General features: G+C 49.4%; 1 protein-coding gene and 1 pseudogene across 1 annotated transcript in view; one reads left to right on the plus strand and one right to left on the minus strand.

Annotated features, from left to right (window-relative positions):
- The window catches only part of LOC140185252 (uncharacterized), a 622,887-nt gene that overhangs the window by 549,499 nt on the left and 51,145 nt on the right, over positions 1-22,243 (plus strand). The window lies entirely within an intron of this gene.
- LOC140185506 (uncharacterized) lies at positions 735-14,477 on the minus strand (annotated as a pseudogene).

A 22,243-nucleotide genomic window follows, 5' to 3' on the forward strand; every position in this document is an offset into this window, starting at 1 on the left:
CCCCGGACTTTCGCAGCCGACGAAACCAGAGTGTTTCATCGTCGGGGTCTCGTCGGGGATCGATTTCGTTGGATGTTGTGTGATTGCCCAGAGCATTGATCCAGTGGGTTGTGTGTTTAAGTCTGTGCTAAACTACTGTCCGGTAAAATTATTACGGTGTGAGGCTGTGGATGCTGCAGGGGTTGATCAGTGGTGCGAATCCACACGGTTACCGGTACCGAATATGTGAGTATTGACTGGGGGAAACATTCGTATCTCCGACGAGTTGTTAATTCGAACTTTAAACACCGTTAGAGCAGCAGAGCCTCGCTATCAAAAGCCGAGAATGTTCTCAGGAGCGAGGCCCACACTCGAGGGGGAAGAGGAGTATCGGACTCGGGCAGAGCGGACCGCTCAGATGCTGGGTGAGTGGCAGTGCCGTGATGACGTAGAAAGACAGCGATTGGTTGAAAGTTTGAGGGGGCCGGCTGCTGACGTGGTGAGATCTGTGAACACACTGAGCCCGTTAGCCACTTCTACGCGCTACGTGGAAGCGCTATAGAAAATGTGTTTGGCACAACGGGAAGCCCGATGGAACTTAGGAACTTAGAAAATGTTTCAGGATAAGGGAGAGAAACTTTCCGTCTATATTTTTCGACTTGAGATACAGCTGAGTTGCTTGTGGCGCAGACGGACCATTCAAAACAGCGGAGGTGAATCAGTTAAGATGGACTCAAATAGCGAAAGGCGCACAGTCACAGGACACAAACGCTAGTGGTCTCCGGCTCTCTGGTAAGTCGCTCCCCACTCCGTTGCTTGTTGAGCTGATCAGAGAAGTCAGAGAGGAGGATAATGCTTCGGAGCCATGGTGGTGTTGGGGTGGAGCTGTACCGTCCTCGGTCGTAGTCCCCTGCGCTGAAGTGACCATTGATAGCCTACCCCGGGGTGGGGTAAGGGACCACATGGCAGAGTTGAGAATTCAGATGTCCCAGTTGTCATCTGTGGGTGCGCTTCCCGCCCCCCCCCCAAACGATAGAGCTGATAGCGAGGCTGACCACCTTAAGGGACGGACTATGCAGAGCGCTGCTGGTGGCCGGAGTCCCCCGAGGACAGCGGCCGGTATTTTCTGTTTTAACTGTGGTGGAGGGACACTTCAGGCGGGAGTATGAATGACGGGAAACCTCGAAGAGAGTGAGCCCCCAGGTACCTAAGCGAGAGAGAGGCGTCAGGAAACTTAGAAGAGACCTAGTGAGGGAATAGTGTGGCGTCTCGGGGCAACGCGTTCCCAGAAATATATCAAGGAACACTCTGAGGCAAAAATAAACTAGTCCTGAAGGCTTAGTGGGGTCCAGCTCCAGTGAATCTTTACGGCTAGAGGGTATTTACGCTCGACCCACACCTGACACAGGCTCGGAGGTCACCTTGCTGTATTTGACGCATTTACCATCAACGCCACTCAGTGCACTAGAGATCTGGGGTCTTAGTGAGGGGTGATTATTTGTCATTGAAGTTGGAGTTCTCGGAGACAGATGTGGGAGCGGCTGAGGTCCTTGCACATTACCGCTAGTTTGTCCGGACCTGTTCATCAGGGCGAGTTTCAATTCTTGTGGGGACAAACACTCCTATTGTGCGGAGGCTAATGCAAGGCTGCACGGAGAGAGCTTTGAGAAAACATTGTCAATTTACCAGGGGTTTCGAACTGCGTGGCCGCTCTGGGCCGGGTAATGAGCTTAGACGAGAGACTGTGTGGTTCATCCGGTCAAAAACAATCGTGTGACGGCCTGGGTAAGTAGCGAGAGTGATGGGAAACCCCTAATTCCCGGAATGCCTGAGGCCGAGGCCCTCTTGGTGGATGCTCCGGAAGACCACGAAGAGAAGTCAGGCTGACCTGCTGGGGTGCTGGTGAGACCTGAACTGCAGAAGCCCTCGGTTATACAGCTGAGCAGGATGGCAGTGACTGTCAGGGACACAATGAAGAGGAAGGTCACCACGAAAAGAAGTCAGGCTGACCTGCTGGGGTGCTGGTGAGACCTGAACTGCAGAAGCCCTCGGTTCTACAGGTGAACAGGATGGCAGTGACTGTCAGGGACACAATGAAGAGGAAGGTCACCTTCAAGCGGGGGATGACCCGGCGCACCTCTTCTCGGTAACGGGAATGTCTACTGCCCCTGCGAGACGAGCCAGGGAGAAACTCTGTTCGAAAGGAGGGAAAGGTGAATGCTGAGTCATTCACCTTTGGGAATCGCCGGTACCTGTGGGTTGGAAGAGGAAGCTGATACAGAAGATGTTGAAACTGGAAGGTATCTTTTCTACTGGTGAGTTCGATGTGGGTTGTTCCACGAACACTCGCCACACTCTCCGGGTGACCCAGATCACCCCCATTGAGATAAACGTCGCGGCGACTGGCCCCTGCAGAGGTGGAAGACGTTCGGCAGCATTTGTGAAATCTGAAGGAAGCTCGGATCATCTGCAACCCTCAAGTTCGTGAACGTCTAGGGGAAAACAACTTCTGGCCCCGCCAAAGTGAGAAATCATCGGCAAGTTCGTGAACGTCTAGGGGAAAACAACTTCTGGCCCCGCCAAAGTGAGAAATCACGTTTGCGTGGATGCCGTGTAATGTACCGCCCAGTCACAAACCCCCAACGCAAAATATCAGACAGTGCACCCTATGCAATTACATGGTTGTACGTTATGAATCTTAATCTGAATATAGGGTTAGTAATGAAAGTCAAAGAGAGCCCGCTTCAAGGAAAAGTCAAAAGTACACGTTGCAGCTCATTCAGTCCCCATTCTTCCACCATCGCTGACCGTCGGGCTCTCAGATCGCAGTCCACCCCGTCCGGAAATCTACCAGCTCTCTCCACACGCGTCTTCCCTCTTCGTCTCTCCTCGACCAAAAAAAACCGGGAAAAATCTCCGTCCAGATTCTCAAGACAGAGCAACAATCTCCTGATTGGCTAACATGCATACCAGAGTCCTGTTATCTCCAGCCATAACCCAAACATTGCTGCTACGGAGAAACCATTACCTCAGCAGTGAACATACACAGAACAGCCATTTCATTCGGCTTAGCAGTGAAACATTACAGAGAAGACATTACATTAGCAGTGAATTCTTACAGCGCGATACACTCTCCCCTCATCGAATTTATTCCTGTCCTCATGACGTTGAAATAATTCGCCAACCCTTCCTGCAAAACACAAAGCCCAAGCCAGGTGCAAAAGGCAGTGACATAGCTCCTTAAACGGTAGAGATCACGCGCTGTTCCCCTGACGCAACATTGGCCAACCTATCCGGTGGTCTCCTAATTCTCTGAGACATCCGTACCACCTCACCTAACTCTTCAGGCTCAGACACTACTGGTGATAATTCTGGTCCACCTGGTGAGTCCTCCCTCGACCTATCTATCACTCGTGTCCCTCTGCAACTCGGAGCCCACTGTCACGTGTCCAGGCCCCACTTCCTCTCCTTCAGGGTCCCGCTGTAACCCAGGCTGCCCACAGATAGCAACCTCTCCCCCCCGCCCCTCACCCCACTTAACCTGACCCAGTGGGAGCAGGGCCAGGAGTCTCTGCCTCAATGAATGGGGAGTTCGCGAAAGGCAGCATATGCCACACATTCAGATCCTCATCCCTCGAAACAGTATCCCTCTCATGGGTGCCCCCCCCCGTCCCCCAGCCTCTCCCCCTGCAGTCACCCCGCGTTTTCGCAGAGTCCTCTTACTAGGTGCAGGCTCTAAGTCGGGCTCTGGGTCAACCCGCACCTCTTGTCCCAGGGGCAGTAGGTGGTTCCGATGGAGAATCTTGACGGGCCCCTTCCCCTCCTCTGGTCTCACCCGGAAAACTTGTAGGTTTGGCATCTGACTCTCCACCACATAGGGTGTGGCCACCCAGCGGTCAGCCAACTTGTGCTTATGAAGACTCTGTCTGCCGGCAGGATTTGGGAGAACCTCACTTTTTGATCATACCTCCTCTTATTTCCTCAATACTGCTTGGCAGCCGCGACCCCGGCTAGTTCATAAGCCCTTTTCAGCTCTCTCCTATAATCAGACACATACTTCAGAAAAGTCTTCGGTGATAATTCATCCTCGTCAGTCCCAAAACAAAGGTCAATGAGCAACCTCGCCTCAGGCCCAAACATCAGATAATATGGCGAGTACCCAGTAACTTTATTTCGTGTACAGTTGTAACAATGAACCAGATGCACAATATGTTGACTCCACCTGCTCTTCTTGCTGATCTCCAGAGTACCGAGCATGTCAAACAAGATCCGATTAAACCCCTCAGGCTGGGGATCGCCCTGCGTGTGATGGGGCGTGGTCCTCGACTTCTCAACTCCAAGCATGCGCAGTGACTCATAGATGAGCCTGCGTTCGAAGTACCGTCCCTGGTCACTATGTATCCGCTTGAGAAGGCCATAGTGAACGAAATACTTCTCCCATAACACTTTTGCCACCGTAGTCGCCCTCTGGTCCTCGGTAGGAAAAGTCCGAGCATATCTGGTGTAGTGGTCCGTGATGACTAAGACATTCGCCGTGTTGCTGGCATCGGGTTCTATGGACAGGAACTCCACACACACCAGGTCCAGGGGCCCTGCACTCTGTAAGTGGGACAAAGGAGCTGCCCGCGTAGGCAGTGTCTTCCGGCGTATGCAGCGAATGCACGACTTGCAGTATTCTTCAACCTCCGACTTCATTCGGGGCCAGTAAAACCGGTCTCTGGGCAATCCATAGGTCTTTTCCACCCGCAAATGTCCAGAATCACCATGAAGTGACTTCAACCAAATCCTCCGATACTTCTCGGGCAGAACCAGCTGGCAACGCCGGGTCGGTCTGGGGCTGACGTGACCCGGTGTAAGATCTGGTTGTTCAACTCCAACCGACCATTCTTTCAGTAATGGAGGCACCAAAGCGTCGTTCGTCTTCTCCGCCGGAGGCGTGTCTCAATTTTCAACCGCGGACCAAATGGTGCCACTGCCCGGGTCATCCCGCTGAGCAGCCGCCACTTCCCCAGAACTCAATTCCGGCAGCAGTGAGGTCACAGTGAACCTGGGGAATGACGTCATCGGAAGCCGCCCATTGATCCGCTGCTCGATCCGGCCGCTCCTTTTCCTCTGCCTTCACGGTGATGGTAAACTGACACAGGGCCGTCACCCCAGGGGCAGGAACGCTCTCCCTCTCCTCGTCCCTGTCCAGTCCCTCATATACCTGTCGGGACAAAGCATCCGCATCAATGTTCCGGCTCCCCGGCCCGGTGCTTCAGGCTGAAATCACAGGCAGACAACGCTGCCAACCACCGATGGTCTGTCACATCCAGCTTCCCCGAGGTCAGGATATAAGTTCGGGGGTTGTTGTCCGTCCTCACCTCAAACTTGGCCTCGTACAGTTAGTCACTCAGCTTATCCACCACCGCCCATTTCAACGGCAGGAATTCCGACTTGTGCGTGGGATCGTTTCACTCGTACGGCGACAAACTCCGGCTGACAAATGCCACAAGCCTCAACCCGGTGCCCTGATCCTGATACAGGACGCCCCCTAAACCCTCTCGGATGGAATCGGTGTGCAGTACTTACGGCAATCGGGGGTCCGCAAAAGCCAGCACCGGCGCCTGCACGGCAACTCCTTCAGCGACTGAAAAGCCTCCTCACATTTTACATCCCACCTCTGCCCAAAGGGCTCTAACGGGTTTAAATATTCTCCGCCCTCCTGTCCTACCCCACCCCCCTTCTTCCCCAGGGGAGGGTAACCACACAGAAGCTGATTCAAGGGGTGACTCACTTTGGCGTCGCCCGTCAGGAATCTCCGATAATAACCACAGAGCCCCAGGAACGAGCGCAGGGCGCTCGCAGTCTGGGTCCTTGGTCAAGTGGTCACTGCTTCTATCTTAGCCGGGTCTGTAGCAACTCCATCCGTGAGAGTATGTGTCCGACATAGCTAACAGACGTTTTACAGAACTGGCACTTGTCCAGGGAAAGTTTTAACCCTTCATCTTTCAGGTGGCCGAGCAGCTTCAGCAGGTTCGCTTCGTGTTCTTCCAAGGTGGATCCAAATACTATGAGGTCATCCAAATACACCAACACCTCAGGCGAGTTCATATCCCCCACCGTCTTCTCCATGACCCGCTGGAAATTTGCAGGGGCTCCCGATATGCCCTGGGGCATCCTTTCAAACTGTTAGCATCCCAAGGGACATATAAATGCCGTTTTCTATTTATCGGCTCACTCATGGGGATCTGGTACTATCCACTCCTCAAATCCAGCACACTAAACCACTTCGCACCACTCAGAGAGGCCAGCGCGTCTTCGAGCCTCGGGACCGTATACTGGTCAGGGACGGTGCGCCTGTTCAGAGTCCTATAGTCCACACACATGCGTACTTTCCCGTTCTTCTTCCAGGCCACGACTATTGGGGACGCAAAGGGGCTTTGGGACTCAGTGATGATCCCAGCTTCCTTCAACTTACACAGATGCTGCCTCACGTCTTCCATGTCTGCTAGTCGCCGCGATCTCTCTCTAAACGGGATGTCCTCGGTCACCCGGATACTGTGACGCGTGCTCTTGGAACAACCCACATCAAACTCGACAATGGAAAATACACTTTCCAATGTCAACATCTTCTCTACCAGCTTCTTTTTCCAACCCGGCGGCACCGGGGAGTCGCCGAGGTTGAATGACTCAGCGGTCAACTTCCCCGCCTTTTCCAATAGTTTCTCCCCGGCGTGCCTCACGGGGGCGCTAAACATTACCGTCACCGGGAACAAATGCGCCAGGGGCATCCCCCGCTTGAAGGTGACCTCCCTCTTCGTAGTGTTCCTGACGATCACTGCCATCCTGCTCGGCTGTACAACCGAGGGCTTCTGCAATTCGGGCCTCACCAGTACCCCAGCCAGAAATCCCAGAGAGTCCACTAAGAGGGGTTCGCCCTCAGGCACTCCGGGAAATATGGTGGGTCTCCATCACTCTCGCTACCTCCCCGGGCCATACCACCATTGGCTTCGACTGGGTGAACCACATGGTCCCTCGTTTAAATTTGGTATCCAGCCCAATGCTGCCACGCACTTCCTCAAAATCACCTTGAAACACTGAGAGCACGGACAGGGTCCCCAAAAATCTCTCACCCGCCTTCTCCTTACAGGCCCCCATGAGCCTCCTCACCAGAGGGATGTTGGTCCCCACCAGAATTGAAACGCAGCTCTTCTCAACAGGGAAACCAGCACCTCTGTATCAAGACCCTCAGACACTCCCACATCGGCCTCCGAGAACTCCAGTTTCACTGACAAGTAACCGTCGTATGGATAATCACCAGCACTGAGACCCCAAATCTCCAGTGCACTGAATGGTGTCAAGGGTAAATGCTTCAGATACCGGTTGTAAAACGAATGGTACAGTAACGTGACCTGCGATTCCGTGTCGATTATGGCTTTAGCGTAAATACTCTCTATCCGTAGCGACACACTGGAGCGTGGTCCCACTAAGCCTTCAGGAATAGGGTCTTTTGCTTTCGGGAGTACCTTGGTACATTGCTGGGAACGTGTTCTCCCAGAGATACCGGGCCGTTCCCTCACTGGGTCCCCTCTAGGTTTCCCCAACGACTCTCCCTGCCGAGTTACCCGTGGGCTCACTCTCCTTCTGGCGTGAGACCTGCTGCCAGCAGCCCTCCGCATTGTTCATCCCCTTGGGGAATCTGCAGCCCCCCCCCCCATCAGCCCCAACATATGGTGGGGGGGGGTCACACCCGCTGATAACAGCTGATGTATCTCCGTTCTCAACTCTGCCACAATCTCCTCTACCGCTCCCCGGGTTAGGCTATCTGTGGTCACTTCACCGCAGGAGACACTACCGAGGACTGTATGCTGCTGACTGAGTCCTCCCACGCTCCCGCCGCATTCTCCTCTTCCCGTACCTCTCTGATCAGCTCAACAAAAGATGGAGGGGACGCGTCTTACGAGACTGTCAGAGACCCCACACAATCGGGTCATGGCTATCTGGTCCATTCTTAACCGATCCACCTCAGCCGCCTGAATGACCCCTCTGTGCCGCAAGCAATTTGGCTGCCTCTCTAGCCGTAAAATAAAAGCAGAAACCTTCTCCCACTTCTCCTGACGCATGCTTTGAAACCCCACCAGGAGCTCCACTGGGCTTCCAGTCGGATCAAAGTCATTGCCCAGTGCTTGTTGATAACTGACAGCTGTCGCTACGGGATAATGTAACCTGACAGCTCTCTCGTCAACGGCCCGCCCATTCAAACTTTCAACCAATCACTGTCGCTTTTCATCATCCGAGCACTGCCACTCATCGAACAACTGAGAGGTCCGTTCCGCCCACGTCTCATACTCCTCCTCCCCTTTAGGGGTGGGTGTTATTCCAGAGAATAGGTGGAGCCTGCCATAGCTGGGACTTAGAATCTGAATTTTCCATTTATTCGCCAGAGAAGTAAGGGCGGATACTACCTCAGAATTCTCATTCTTCACCAGGGGACGTGGACTAATTAGACCTTCCAACTCCGACCACTCTTTCCCCTCACTCCTCAGAAATGATAGAACCCTGTCTTTGAAATCTCCGCCCCCAGCTCCCTCAGCGCTGGTCTGCATGAGAACAAGAGCAGCATCCGCCATTTTATCAAGTCTCCGCTCACAATCACAACTTCAACAGAACCTAACAGTGGAATTAACAATTCATCCGGAGTACAAATATCTGCCCCACTGGTTCATTTCTCAGGGTAATTACACAGCATCCAACAGAATCAATCCCGAACGCAGCCCCCACAATTGTAATTCTCGCTTTGCCTAGCGGCTTAATCTAGGGGGTGATAACCCCCTTCCCGGCCAAACTGAAGAAATGTCGTTTGGATGGATGCTGCCCGATGTGTCCCCTGTTACAAATTAGTGCCCAGAAATAAGAAACAGAACACACTTTGCGATTAAATGATTCAGCTTTATAACTCTTACTTTGACTGTATGGTTAGTAGAGAAACAAAATTGAATAAAGGGTGCGATCTTATTAAACAGTCTGTGCGCAAAAGTGGAGCTCACTGATAGGCCGATCGGTCCCCATCGGCCTCCTCCGATCGTTACTGCCCTTCGGACCCGCGCTCCGAGTCCACCCTCTCCGGCAGTCTAGCAAATCTCTCCATTCGCGTCTTCTCTCTCCATCTCTCTCTCTGACAAAATCAACGCTCCTAGATTCACGAAACAGAGCAACAAAATCCTGATTGGCTGACATGCATCCCACAGTCCTGTTATCGCCAGCCATAACACGAACATTGCTGCTGCAGAGAAACTGTTACTTCAGCAGTGAACATTACAAAGAAGCCATTACATTAGCAGTGAAACCTTACAGCGCGTTACACATAACAGAAGCATCTGGCTTCCCTTGGGCTGTATTCCCTGGAGTTTAGGAGAATGGGGGCTGGGGTCGTGAGGGGAATCTCATTTAAACATTCTGAATTTTAAAAGCTCTGAACAGATTAGATTTGCGAAAGTTATTTCCCATGGTAGGTGAATCTAGGACAACAGAGCACAACTCAGGATCGAAGGTCATCCATTTAGAAAAGAGATGAGGAGAACTTACTTTAGTCAGAGGGTGGTAAATTTATGGAATTTGTTGCCACATGCAATTGTGGAGGCCAAGTCATTGGGTGCACTTAAGACAGAGAGAGATAGGTTCTTGATTAGCCAGGGCATCAAAGGGTATGGGGAGAAGGCAGGGGAGTGGGGATGACTGGAGAATTGGATCAGCCCATGACTGAATGGCGGAGCAGCCTCGAAAGGCCGAAGAGCCGACCTCTGCTCCTATATCTTATAGTTTTAATTGAGTTGACTGAGTGAATCCATTCCCACATTCAGAACAGGAGAGTGGCATCCCCCAGTGTGAATTCGCTGATGTATTTTAAACTCAGACAACCGAGTGAATTCCTTCGCACAATCGGAGCAGGTGAACAGTTTCGTCCCAGTGTGAATTCGGTAGTGGCTCACAAGTTTGGATGACTGAATGAATCCCTTCCCACATTCAGAGCAGCTGAAAGGTTTCTCCCCAGTGTGAACTCGCTGATGCACCTTCAGTTGAGATGACCAAGTGAATCCCTTCCCACATTCAGAGCAGGTGAATGGCCAATCCCCAGTGTGAAGTCGCTGATGTTCCTTCAGTTGAGCGGAATGGGTGAATCTCTTCCCACATTCTGAGCAGATGAATGGTTTCTCCCCAGTGTGGTCTAACTGGTGTGTCAGTAGTCGAGAACGCCGAGTGAATCCTTTCCCACAGTCTGAGCAGGTGAATGGCCTCTCCACAGTGTGAACAAACTGATGATCTTTCAGCTGAGCTGTATCGGTGAATCCCTTCCCACATTCTGAGCAGAGGAATGGTTTCACCCCAGAGTGGATTTGCTGGTGTCTCAAGAGCTGAGATGACCGAGCAAATACCTTTCCACATTCAGAGCAAGTGAACGGCTTCTCCCCAGTGTGAACTCGCTGATGCTCCTTCAGTACAGATGACCGAGCAAATACCTTTCCACATTTAGAGCAGGTGAATGGCCTCTCCCCAGTGTGAACTCGCTGGTGTGTCAGTAGGTCAGATGACTGAAGGAATCTCTTCCCACAGTCTGAACAAGTGAATGGTCTCTCCCCAGTGTGAACTAACTGACGTTGTAGCAGGTGATTTGACTGAATGAATCTTTTCCCACAGTCTGAGCAGGTGAATGGCTTCTCCCCAGTGTGAACTCGCTGGTGGGTCTGTAGGTTGGACGATTGAGCGAATCCCTTCCCACAATCTGAGCAGGTGAATGGCTTCTCCCCGGTGTGAACTCGCTGGTGTCTCTGTAGTTTGGAGGAGTGAGTGAATTCCTTCCCACAGTCTGAGCAGGTGAACGGCATCTTTTCAGTGTGAACTCGCTGGTGTTCATTCAGTTGAGATGATTGAGTGAACCCTTTCCCACATTCAGAGCAGGTGAATGGCTTCTCCCCAGTGTGCACTCGCTGGTGTCACTGTGTTGTGGTTGAGCGTGTGAATGTCTTCCCACCGTCCGAGCAGGTCAATGTCCTCTCACTGGTGAATTTTCTGATATACCTTTAGCATCAATAACAGAATGGCTTTCCACTTGCAGAACAGGTGGAGCATCTCACTATGGTGTGAACTTGCTGATGTATCTTCATTACTGGATGACTGAGTGGTTCCCCTCCCTCACACAGAGCGGGTGAATGGCTTCTCCCCACTGTGAACTCACTGGCGTGTCTGCGGGTAGCCTGTGAGTGAATCTCTTCCCACACTGAGAGAAGGAGAATGATATCTCACTGCGATCAATTCTCTGGGAATTCAGAAAGTCAGACGTTTGAATGCCTTGTACAATCAATGCAGTTGAGAACTGATCTCCAGTGAACAAATGCTGGTGTGTTCTCAGTTCCCGGTTCCAGTGAATTTCACAGAGTAAAAAGAGAAAACTTCATTTCAGAGACAGAATACATTTACCAGCTGGGATGAGATACTTCTTCACCTCCAAGGATCGACAACAGATGTGTTGGCGTTGCAAAGAAAATATTTGGTCACTGCTGAAATATCCAGACAGAGACAGAAAAACTGATGTTTTGTTGTGTTGAAGATTCCTGTACACAAGTGCTCTGCAATTTCAAACCTGTAAAAATATTTGCAAAATACATCAATGGCTGAAGAACAATATTTCAGGAGAGGTTTTCGTCTGTGGTGAGAACATCAGAACAAAAGAAATAGGAGCAGGAGTTGGCCATCTGGCCCTTAGAGCCTGATCTGCCATTGAATAAGATCATGGCTGATCTGGCCATGGACTCATCTCCACCAACTGCCTTCTCCCCATAACCCTTAATTCCCCAACTATGCAAAAATCTATCCAATCTCGTCTTAAATATATTTACTGAGGAAGCCTCCACTCCCTCATTGGGCAGAGAAATCCACAGATCCACCACTCTCTGGAAAAAGCAGTTCCTCCTCATCTCCATCCCAATTTACCCGAATTTTGAGGCAATGTCTCATCTACCAGTGGAAACAAATTTTTTTGCCTTTATCTTCTCTATTCCTTCCATAATTTTACATGTTTCTGTATGATTTCCTCTGAATGTGAGCTCCGGCGTCACATTTTACCAATTTCAACACAAGTTGGGGGTACTCAACTTGAGATATACCCCAGGATACTGTGGGAAGTGAGGGAGGAAATTGCTGAGCCTCTGGAGATGATCTTTGCATATCAATAGGGAGAGGAAAAGTACCAGAGGGTTCGAAGACATTTTTCCCTTTTCAAAAAAGGGAGTAGAGATCAGCCAGAAAATTACAGACCAGTGGTTCTTACTGCAGTGGAGGGCAAGTTGTTGGAGAAGCTCCTGAGAGGCAGGATTTATGAGCATTTGTAGAAGCATAATCTGCTGTGGGATAGTCAGCATGGCTCTGTCTAGGGCAGATCGTGCCTTATGAACCTGATTGAATTCTTTGAGGATGTAACAAAACACACTGATGAATGTAGAGCATTGGATATAGTGTACATGGCTTTCAGTAAGACTTTTGATAAGATTCCTCATGTGAGGCTCATTCAGAAAGTAATGAGGCAAGGATCCAAGTAGACCTTGCTTTGTGGATCCAGAATTGGCTTGCCCACAAAGCCAACGGTGGCTGTAGATGGCTTGTATACTGCATGGAGGACGGTGACCAGTGGTGTTCTGCAGGGATGTGTTCTGAGACTCCTTCTCTTTGTGATGTTTATAAATGATCTTGATGAGGAAGGAGAAGGGTGCTGATGACACAAAAGTTGAGGGTGTTGTGAAGAGTCTGGACAGTTCTCCAGAGGTTACAGCAGGATGCAGATAGGATGCAGAACTGGCAGATGGAGTTCAACCCAGATAAGTGTGCTGTGGTTTATTTCGGTACATCAAATTTGAAGACAGAACACAATATTATGTTGGGACTATTGGCAATGTGGAGGATCAGCGAGATCTTGTGGTCCATTTCAATTTTACACTCAAAGCTGCAGTGCTGATTGACAATGTTGTTAAGAAGGCCTCCATCAACCATGGAACTGAGTTCAAGATCGGTGAGGTAATGTTACAGCTATATAAGACCTTCTTTAAACTCACTTAGAGTCTTGAGTTCAGTTACCTCATTACAGGAAGGATGTGGATACCATAGAAAGACTGCAGAGGAGATTTACAAGGATGTTGCATGGAATGGAGAACATGCCTTATGAGAATAGGTTGAGTGAACTTTGGAGCGACGGAGGATGAGAGGTGACCTGACAGATGTGTATAAGATGATGAAAAGCATTGATCGTGTGGATAGCCAGAGACTTTTTTCCTAGGGCTGAATTGGTGTAGTTTTAAGGTGTTGGAAGTAGGGTTAAAGGGGATGTCAGAGGTAGGTTTTTCACACAGAGAGTAGTAGGTGCATGGAATGCACTGCCAGCGATGATGGTAGAGGCAGACACCATAAGAGTCTTTTGAGAGACTGTTAGATATGTACATGGAGCTCAGAAAAACACAGTGCGATGCGGTTGGGAAATCCGAGGCAGTTTCTAGAATAGGTTTCTAGAATCTATATTCTAGATTTCTGTTTCTATATGCACTCATCTTCTAACAAGGCACATCAGACATTCTGACTGACCAGCAAATTCTGACTGTATTCCTGCCTGTGTGAGAATGTGCTATTTCTGACTTCAATCAACCGATGACTTGGCTCAATTTGTCTCTGTCCTTTGGTATTATTTCAAGTTCTGGTCGTGTTCCACAACACTACAAAGAGCACCTGTTTCTACATGCATGATCCTGGAGATTTACTAATTACTTGGATTGCCTCCCACCAGCTGATTGACAGTGAGAAACCCATCGATGGCAATGCCAATGAATATAAAGTGGAGGGCAGTGGTTATTCTCATTAGAGTGCAGCACTTTTGTGATGTGAAAGCCACAAGTCACTTGTCATCGAGGCAAAGGTGCTTTATATCGTTATTTACCCAGAGAGAAGTAAATCTGACAGAAGGTTTTATTTCCATACAGCACTAATTGACATTTTCACTGACTGGAAGCTAAATTCTTCAACCGAGATTAACTGGGAACTATATTTTTGTTCCGAGTTCATAATTCTCGGATTTACACAGCTGGAGCTCGGCAGTGTTTGGCAGGTACATCCGCTCGCCCTTCCTTTGACTGTACGGGACAACGCCGGTACGATCGCACATGGCTGCCACTTTACCCAGAAGCCCTCACGAGGAGAAACCTCCCTGTCCGCCATCGAAATACAGGAATGCGCATGTGCGGCAAAACTGCCCCCCCCGCGGCCTATGAGTCGAAAGCTCTCTTGGGCCCGGGTACGGATCGTGGGGCTGAGAGAGAGGGAAGGGACTAGGACTATCGTGGGTTGCAGCACCAGTGTGGCTGGAAATCACAGTAATTGTCCTTCGGTCGCGTTTCAGACGCCGGTGATTACTTTTTACCGCCCGGAGCTCGCTCTTACCTGCCACCGATTGCTGCGAGCCTCTCGTCTACACAACGCATGCGCGATATCCAGCATTGGTCCCGACGTCCACGCATGCGCATTGGTTTAAACGGGAGACAATCTGCAGATGCGGAAATCCAAAGCAACTCACACAAAATGCTGGAGGAACTCGAGGGGGCGGCAGCAACTATGGAGAGGAGTGAACAGTCGGCGTTTCAGACCGAGACCTTTCAAATCTCTTACTATCTCTTCTTTCAGTTAGTCCTGACGAAGGGTCTCGGCCCGATCCGTCGGCTGCACCTCTTCCGAAAGATGCTGCCTGGCCGGCTGCGTTCACCAGCAACTTTTATGTGTGTTGCCCGTCTTCAGGACTGGAAAGGAAGGGAGGGAGTCAGAATGTGGGGGGAGATGAGGTGGTAGGTGAAACCGGGAGAGGACAAGGAGTAAAGTCAAGAGCTGTGAAGTTGATTGGTGAAAGAGATAAAGGGCTGGAGAATAATAATAATAATAAATACTTTATTGATCCCGAGTGGGAAATTCTTTCGTTATAGCAGCAGTATTTAAAATCACACTTAGCAGCGTGCAGACTTTACTAAATATAAAGTAGAGAATGATAGTATACACAATAATACTGTACCAATATGCAATAATAATGTATGAAACAATATTGCAGTCTATTGGACTATGATTTGTCACAGAAAGATGTATTGAATTGACTTTATTCCACCATCATCCAGGTTGGAGTGAGCTCGCTGCAATAGGTAGATGACGGTGAAACACCCAGTTTCAGTTCGGCTACCTAAGTCTGGGGAAGACCACCTCTGGCCCCGCCAAACGTGTGAGATTGAGGTGTGAGCTCACCCGAGACCCCCTGTTTGGGTGGAGGCTGCGTGATTTGTTTCCCTGATACAAGTCAATACCATGAAATAACAGACTGGACACCATACACAATTGAACGATTGAGCTTTACAATTCTCAATTTGACAATAGGGTTGGGACAGAATAAAAGAGAAAGGGCCCAAGTCTAATGTGCACAAGTTGGAGATCACAGTTTCCCCTTCGCTGCTCCTCCTTCGATCACTCCGGGCTCTGTCGGACAGTATCCCATTCAAGGACGGGGCAGGTATAATCTCTCCTTCAGTCGCTCCACGTCGCCACAGAATCCTCTTACTTGGTTCCGGCTCCAGGGCGGGCTCTGGGTCAACCTGCACCTCTTGTCCCAGAGGCAGAAGGTGGTTCCAATGTGGAATCTTGACAGGCCCGTTCCCGTCCTCTGGTTTCACCCTGAAAACTGGTCCGTTTGGCATCTGACTCTCCACTACATCGGGCGTAGCCACCCAGTGTTCAGCCAACTTATGCTTCCCAGACAGCCCCAAATTCCTTGTGAGGACTCTGTCTCCCGGCAGGAGTTGGGAGAACCTAACGTTTTGATCATAGCTCCTCTTACTTCCTTGATTCTGCCAGTTCATAAGACTTTTATCAGCTCCCTTCTCATATCAGACACATACTTCAGATAAGTCTTCGATGGTCGGTCTTTCTCCTCAGTCCCAAAATAAAGGTCGCTGGGCGACATTGCCTCGCGCCTAAACATGAGATAATTTGGCGAGTACCCGGTAGCTTCTCTTCATCTGCAGTTGTAGCAGTGGAACAGATCTCCAATACGTTGACTCCAATTGTTCTTCTTGCTGATTTCCAAGTTTCCGAGCACGTCTGGTGAGGTCCTGTGAAACATCTCCGGCTGGGGATCACCCAGCGGGTGACAAGGCGTAGTCCACGACTCCTCGACCCCAAGCGGGCTCAGTACATCATGTATTCATGTATGAGCCTACTCTCGAAATCCTGTCCCTGATCACTATGTATCCACCTGGGGAGGTCATAATAAATTAAATAATTCTCCCAGAATAATTTGGCCACCGTGGACACCCTCTGATCGTTGGTAGGGAAAGCCTGCGCATGTCTGGTGTAGTGACCCGTGATGACTGAGACATTCGTCGAGTTGCTGGTATCGGGTTCTATTGACAGGAAATCCATACACACCAGGTCAAGAGGCCTCGCACATTTCTCTGACATTAAATGTACCTTTGAATTAAAATTGGGGGCCGTTTGGACAATCCTGCTTTTTCAGGCGGCTGGAGCGGTAGTACTCGGTGACGCGGTCTCCCAGTCTACGTCAGGTCTCACCAGTATACAAGAAGTCACAGCACAGTCATATTCACACTCATACTTTATTGATCCCGGGGGATACGATGAAACAGATACGATAGATGACCCCAACCGACTCACAGTTGAAGTGTCGCCTCACCTGGAAGGACTGTTTGGAGACCTGAATGGTCGTGACGGAGGAGGTGAAGCAGCAGATGTAGCACCTGTTCCACTTGCAAGGATAAGTGCCAGAATGGAGATCAGTCGGGAGGGGAGAATGGACAAGGGAGTCACGTGGGCAGCAATCTCTGCGGAAAGTAAAACGTGTTGAGGGGGAGGGAAAGATGTGCTTGGTGCTGGGATCCTGCCGGAGATGGCGGATGTTGCAGAGAATTATGTGCTGGACGCAGACGATGGTGGGGTGGTCGGTGAGGACAAGAGGAATTCTCTCTCTATATTCCTGGTGGGGTTGTAGGAGGATGGGGTGAGGGCAGATGTGTGCAAAATGGGAGAGATGCGGTTGAGGGCAGCGTTGACGGTGGAGGAAGGGAAGCCCCTCTCTTTGAGGAAGGAGGACATCGCCTTCGTTCTGTAATGAAAAGCAGCATCCTGAGAGCGGATGCGGCAGAGACAGGGGAATTGAGAGAAAGGGACGGCATTTTTATAAGTAACAACTTGTAAAAGAGATAGAGTCCAGTTCAGTAGGTTTGTAATAGACATCAATGCATAAACTGTCACCAGAGCTGGAGACAGTGAAATCGAAAAGGGGAAGGGAGTAATGGGCAAGGTGAATTTGAGGGCAGGGTGAAATAATTTACAGGCAACATTGAGGAAGTCAACTTGCTTCGTTTTGGTGCAGGAGGCAACAGCAGTGCAGTCAGAATCAGGTTTATGATCACCGGCATGTGAATTGACATTTGTTAACTTAACAGAAGTAGTTCAATGCAATACACAATCTAGCAGAGTAGTAATAATAATAATAATAATGACAGTAACAATTATATGAAATAAACAGTAAGTAAATTACATATATTGAATAGATTAAAAAACACGTGCAAAAACCAAAATAATGTATATTTTTAAAAAATCCAGGGTAGTATCCAAAGATTCAATGTCCATTCAGGAATTGGTTTGGATCAGAGGGGAAGAAGCTGTTCCTGAATCGCTGTACTCCCCAATGCTGTACTCCTCCACCACCGCAACGTCTTCTCCCAGAATGTATACAGGACTCGTTGCTGTCCTCTTCCTCCTAAAATCAATCACCTTTTCCCTGGTTTTGGCCACATTCAGGGGCAGGTGATTCCTCCCTCACTATTCCACAAACCTGTCCACCAGTCCTCTGTGCTCCGACTCCTGCCCATTTCTGATACACCAAATACCAGAGTCATCAGGGAATTTCTGCAAGTGGCCAGACTCAGAATTGTACTGAAAGTCTGAGGTGTTCAGCGTGAACAGAAACGGGGACAGGACAGTCCCTTGTGGGACTCCAGCGTCACTCATCTCCACCTCAGGCAGAGAACCACCCAGCGGTACAAACTGGGGTATATCAGTCAGGAAACCAGTAATCCAGGAGATAGTGAATTTGTCCTACGCCCATCCTTCGCAGCGTCTTGCGCAGATGACGTGGCTGGATTGAATTGAAAGCACTGGAGAATTTTTTTTTAAAAATGTGATTCCCAGAATGCCACCACCATCATCCCGGTGGGAGTGAGCTCGCTGCAATAGGTAGATAACGGTGAAATACCCAGTTTCTGTTCGGCTACCTAAGTCTGGGGAAGACCATCTCTGGCCCCACAAACGTGTGAGATTGAGGTGTGAGCTCACCCGAGACCCCCTGTTTGGGTCGATCCTGCGTGATTTGTCAAGTCAAGTCAGTTCACTTTTTATTCTCATTTCAACCATAACTGCTGGAACAGGGCATAGTAAAAACGAGATGACATTTTCCAGGACCATGGTGCTACATGAAACAATACATAAATTACACAGATCTACGTAAGAAGAAACACAAAAACTACACTAGGCTACAGACCTCTCAAGGACTGCATTAAGTGCACAAAACAGTGCAGGCACTACAATAAATAATAATAAATAATAAACAGGACAGTGGGCACAGTAGAGGGCAGTAGGTTGGCGTCAGTCCAGGCTCTGGGTACTGAGGAGTCTGATGGCTTGGGGGAAGAAACAGTTACATAGTCTGGTCGTGAGAGCCCGAATACTGCGGTGCCTTTTTCCAGATGGCAGGAGGGAAAAGAGTTTATATGAGGGGTGCATGGGGTCCTTCATAATGCTGTTTGCTTTACGGATGCAGCGTGTGGTGTAAATGTCTCTAATGGTGGGAAGAGATCTTCTCAGCTGACATCGCTATCCGTTGCAGGGTCTTCCGACCAGAGATGGTGCAATTTCTGGACCAGGCAGTGATTCAGCTGCCCACGATGCTCTCAATACAACCTCTACAGAATGTGGCGAGGATGGATTTTTCTCAGCCTTCGCAGAGAGTAGAGACGAGGGTATTAGGAGTGTGGGTTTATCAGTTAGGTTCCAGAAGGGATGGGGTTTGTGATTGTACTGGCGAGGGTGCATGAGGGATTGTTTGTGATTGCACAGCAGAGAGTACATAGGGATATTGGAATGTAATTGCATAGGACAAAGTACAGAGGCGATTGGGGTGTTGTTGCATGGTAAACAGTGTAGAGCGCATTGAGTGCGTGATTATGCTGCAGAAGGTGCCGAGGAGAATTTGGTTGTCGTTGTATGGGTTAGGGTCCAGAGGATACTGAGGTTGTGATTGATAAGTTTGTGGTCTGAGGTAGAAGGAGTAAATTTTAGGAAACCAAGCACATTTGTGTTTAACATAGTCCCCTCCTACATGTACTCACATAGTCCTGCTGTCGTGCAGCACACGGGTCTCTTCTTTGCACGAGTGGTCCGCAGCAGGGCTGATGGACAGGTTCGTGGCCTAAGGTGCAGCTCTCCTTACATGCACCTGCAGTTCCACTCTATGAGTAAAAATGCAGAAAGGAAGTTAATAACGTCTTCTTCTACCATAGGCCACCATCTTATCAATCACCCCTTGTTTTGGAGAGAATGCAGAGAGGATTGCGGGTGTGACTACATTGGAGAGAGGGCAGAGGTGATTAGGAGAGTAATTTAATTGAAGAGCATGCTCAGGTTATTGGGATGTGATAATATTGGAGAGGGTATGGAAGAGATAGGGTGTTGTTGTAATGGAGTGGATGCAGCGGTGTTTGGGATGTGATTGTATTGCACAAAGCGCAAAAGGGGATTGAGCGTGAGATTACGTTGGAGAGGACGCCGAGGGGATTGTGGGTGTGATTGCACTGCAGACGATAACGAGGGCATTAATGAAGTGGTTCTATGGGAGAGGGTAGAATGGATGGGGATGTGATTGTACTGGAGAAGTTGGAGAAAGAATTGGAATGTGATTGTCCAGGACAAAGTGCAGAGGGTATCGTATCGGGAGTGTCAGTATTGTAGAGAGGTTGTTGAGGGGATTTTAGATGTGATTATATTGGAGGGTGCCGAAGGTATTGAGGTGTGTCTGTATTTCAAAGAATGCAAAGGTGATTGTCTGTGATTGTATTTGAGAGAGTGCAGAGGAGATTGTCTGTGATTGTATTTGAGATAGTGCAGAGGGGATTGTCTGTGATTGTATTTGAGAGAGTGCAGAGGGGATTGGCTGTGATTGTATTTGAAATAGTGCAGAGGGGATTGTCTGTGATTGTATTTGAGACGGTTCAGAAGGGATTGGCAGTGATTGTATTTGAGAGAGTGCAGAGGGGATTGAGTGTGATTGTATTTGAGATAGTGCAGAGGGGATTGTCTGTGATTGTATTTGAGACAGTTCAGAAGGGATTGGCAGTGATTGTATTTGAGAGAGTGCAGAGGGGATTGTCTGTGATTGTATTTCAGAGATTTCAGAGGGGACCGGTTGTGATTGTATTTGAGAGGGTGCAGAGGGGATTGAGTGTGATTGTATTTGAGAGAGTTCAGAGGGAATGTGGGATATGATTGTACTGGAGATAGTGCAGGGACGTTTGAGGATGAGTTTGCATTGAAAAGGTTGCAGAGGCGAACTGAGTGGATTAGTAATGGAGACGATGAGAGGGATTTGTGGATCTGGTTGTTCTGGCTATGGTACAGGGTTGATAAACTAGAGCGTGGGGTTATCCACATACTTGCAAAATATAAAGGCGAGGACTATGTTATAATCTGAGAGTTAATTCCAATATTGCCGTTGCAGAGTATCAATATCCTTCTGAGGTGTTTTGTCTCTGTTGTACCGAAAAGCTTAATATAAATCCTCCGGGAAGGGGGAGAGGATGGCAGCGCCACAGCAGCGCGCGCGGCCACTTCGGTGATGATGCCTGTTATCTGTCAAGTAGGGGACGGTGCACAATTCTGATTTGATGGAGGCAGACGTGAGCGTATGGAGGAACATCTGGAAAACTTCTGAAATGCCCGCTTCGCTGCCGCTGCTACTGTGTGGTAACTGGAATCTCCGGAGCTGAAGGCCCCGAAACCCTCGGCTTTGCGTGTTTCAGCAGCCGGGGTGAGGTCGAAGGCGTCGGCAGAGAATGGCGCTCGGGAGGCTGTATCTGAGGGTCTGGTCGGAAGCTCGGAGTTTTCGGACGGACGGACTCAGTGTCGGCTGTGGTCGGCTGTTTCCAAAGTATCGGCAAGTTGACGGTGCCTGGAGGTTTATGGCAGGGAGTTTCTCCCTTTTGTCTCCTGCTATCGGGGACTAGGGAGTCGATCGACTCGGGACTTTGAGACTTTTTTTTTACTGTGCCCATGGACTTTTTTCATCAAATTATGGTATTGCTTTGCACTGCTGTAACTATATGTTATAATTATGTGGTTCTGTCAGTGTTAGTCTTGGTCTGTCCTGTTTTCTGTGAGATCAATCCAGGGAAACATTGTATCATTTCTTAATGCATGTATGCATTTCTAAATGACAATAAAAGAGGACTGAGTGTTCTCATAATCTAAAAAAAAAAAATCGTATCGGGTATACTCATTTACAAAGCACATTTCATGGTCGGTGTTGAACAGATCAGGTGGATGAACTCACCTGGAATAGCTGTGAGGACTGGGATGTTACCGCCGTGACAGAAACACGACTGAGCGAAGGGCAGGACCGAGAGATGACTATTCAGCGATATAGGTACTACAGTTGTGCCACTGGGATAGAGGTTCAGCCGAGCGAGAGAGGTGTAATATCAGCATTTAGAAATGACATTTTGGCGATAACGTCCTGTGAGGCCATATGGGCAGAACGTAGAAGCAGGGCACTCAAAGGTACTCTACTATATGCTCCAATAGTCAGCGGGAATGACTACTGGGAGACCATGCGGTGAATCGCTCCATGGAACTATATGAAATACTCCAGTTGTCCCCGTGAACGAAATGTTACCGTCCAGTTTATCGCAACTTCTCCGAATCTTAATCGTTTCGATTTGGGTGCCTCTCATTCTACAAAAGTTGCAAGCAGTAAAGTCCCTGCCAGGCCAGACTTTTTGCGTAACCCAGGCCACTTGTCTTGGCAACATCCTGTCAAAACTCTTTCCAGTTTAAACACGTGTCTCTCTCCTTCACACAAACAACCACAAACACAGACACACAAACACACACACATGCACAGTTCCGCAACACCCCCACCTCC

This window comes from Mobula birostris, chromosome 20 (assembly GCF_030028105.1).
Source record: "Mobula birostris isolate sMobBir1 chromosome 20, sMobBir1.hap1, whole genome shotgun sequence".
Taxonomy (NCBI): Eukaryota; Metazoa; Chordata; class Chondrichthyes; order Myliobatiformes; family Myliobatidae; genus Mobula; species Mobula birostris.